At 36.1% G+C, this 2,382-nt stretch overlaps 1 pseudogene; it reads right to left on the bottom strand.

The window, feature by feature from the left end:
• Positions 1–755: 755 nt before the first annotated feature.
• LOC128593015 (uncharacterized) lies at positions 756–873 on the bottom strand (annotated as a pseudogene).
• Between the last annotated feature and the right edge of the window lie 1,509 nt (positions 874–2,382).

Genomic DNA, 2,382 nt, shown 5'->3' with positions numbered 1-2,382 from the left:
ATAGTACCTGTTAGGTGGTGATTGTCAATAACAGCCAGCATGGCTCATGAGGTTGTGATAATCATGAAGGCTCACTGACACGTCTGGTTTCTTCCCGTGGATACATAGTAGGATTGTACTGCTTTGCCACTTTCAAGTTTGATATGGTCTTGTGACTTGATATGGCCCATAAAACATGTATCAGTTCTGGACCAAAACTTTAGGACCTAGTAGGCCATCCTCACATTCTCATTTCCCTTGCCATACAAACCAGTAATGTTCCAGATTGTCCAGCCTCTATCAGCCTACAGAACTGAGGATACCCTTGATGAACATGAATTATGGCATGGAAGTTTTGAGATTCTGATACTTTTGGATTGCCACTGCAGCATAATCTAGCCTAGGCTGACAAAGACAAAGGGTTGGGTGGGATTCCCAAAGATAACCCAGCAGTTCAATAGAGTGAATACACAATGAACAAGAGGAGTATTACAGACTTACCTAATCTTAGAAGACTCGAGAATAACTGAGAACAGGGAACACATCACATTTCACTAGAAAAGAAAAGGAACAATCCCAATGACTACTTTTATTAGCAGTAGTCTAAGTTTCAATCTATTTGCAGAACTGTGGCATGTGGTACCATAATGTGGATATGATGGTAGTCATGGAGTGAAGCAAGTGCTTGAGGGACTTACATGTTTGAAAACCCATTATTAGTTTATATAAATATGAATAATAAAAACGATTTACTTTCTTTCTTTTTTTTTTTTACCACTGTTAAAGTCTATATAACGGCTTATCCCACAAAGAGAGAACACTGGAATAGGTTAGACTTTCTTGCTATAGCAAGCTCGATTTACTTTCTTTATTGAAGGGTTTAGTGTTTTGTTTGGTTCAACTGGCATTATTTGGTAAAGCTGTAGAATGTGGAAATTTCTAAAGAAAGACCCTTTAAATATAGGAAGCAACAACATCTAAGAGAATGAAAAGATGAGCCGTAGACTGGGAGAAAATATTTGCAGAACACATATCTGATAAAGGACTTGCATTTATAATACATAAATAACTCATAAAACTCAACAATAACAAAACAAACAAGTAAATTAAAAAATGGGAAAAGATCTGAATAGATGCTTCATCAAATAAGGTATACAGATGGAAAATAAGAACAGGAAAGATGATCACCATTATACGTCATTATGAATTCCAAGATCAAACAACAGCAATGCACACAGATATGTGCAGCAGCTTCATTTGTAACTGCCCCAACAGATGACAACCAAGAAGTTCCTCAACAAGTGATCAGATAAACACACGTGGGTGCATACATACCATGGAATATTATTCAGTGGTAAAAAGAAATGAGCCATCAAGTCACAAAAGACATGGAGGAACCTTAAATTAATGTTGCTAAGTATGACAGTCAATTTTATGCATCTACTTGGCTAGCTCAAAGGCTCCAGATAGATATTTGGTCAAACATGATTCTAGGTGTTTCTGTAAAGGTATTTTTTAGATGAGATTAACATTTAAATCAGCAGACTTTGAGTAATGCAGATTATCCTCCATAACATGAGAAGAGACTGCCTTTGAACTTGAACTGCAGCGTCAACTCTTCCCTGGATCTCCAGCTGCCAACATACCCTGCAGATTTTACTGTATGTTTTCAACCATATGACATTCTGGAAAAGGCAAAACTATATAGGGACAGTGAAAATACAAATAGTTACCAGGGGCTCAGGGAGTGGAGGGGGGGCAATGATGAATAGGTAAAACACAGGAGATATCTGGGGCAGTGAAACTAATCTGCATGGTACTGTGATGGTGAATATATGACATTATGCATTTGTCAAAATCCATAATGTATACAGTACAGAACTATAACACAAACTATGGATTCATTTAATAATAATTTGTCAATATTGGTTCATATTTCCCCTCATCTAAGCTGGAGATAACAAAATGAGACTTAGAGAGTTAGCATGAAAATTAAAGGAAAAAATGTAAGTTCTAGGTTTTGTAACTGGCCCACAAAATAGCAGAGATGGGATCCTATAGATGCCTAGAGAAAGAAGAGGGGGAGGAAGAGAAAAAAAGAAAAGACAGACATGACAGATTTGAAGGTACCTGAGGGCAGGGTTTTCATATTCAATTTCTGTCATTATTACCTTCAGCAACCCAACATTCTACATTCAAAAGTAATTCTATAGGTTAGAAAAAAATGACAGAAGAAAAGTAGAATCTTTAAAAATAATTTCAAATTATGTATGAATCATATTGAAACTTTTCCTTTACATAGCAGAGAAGGAAAAATCCAGCTAAGCCTCTGGAAAAAAAAGGAAAAATAATTCTCTGAATATTTTTCAGGAAAAAAAACCTTATAATTTTGAGGGGAAAGTT

This window comes from Nycticebus coucang, chromosome 8, assembly GCF_027406575.1.
Source record: "Nycticebus coucang isolate mNycCou1 chromosome 8, mNycCou1.pri, whole genome shotgun sequence".
NCBI lineage: Eukaryota > Metazoa > Chordata > Mammalia > Primates > Lorisidae > Nycticebus > Nycticebus coucang.
The sequence above is the reverse complement of the archived record's forward strand: the minus strand, read 5'-3'. Positions and strand labels throughout refer to the sequence as shown.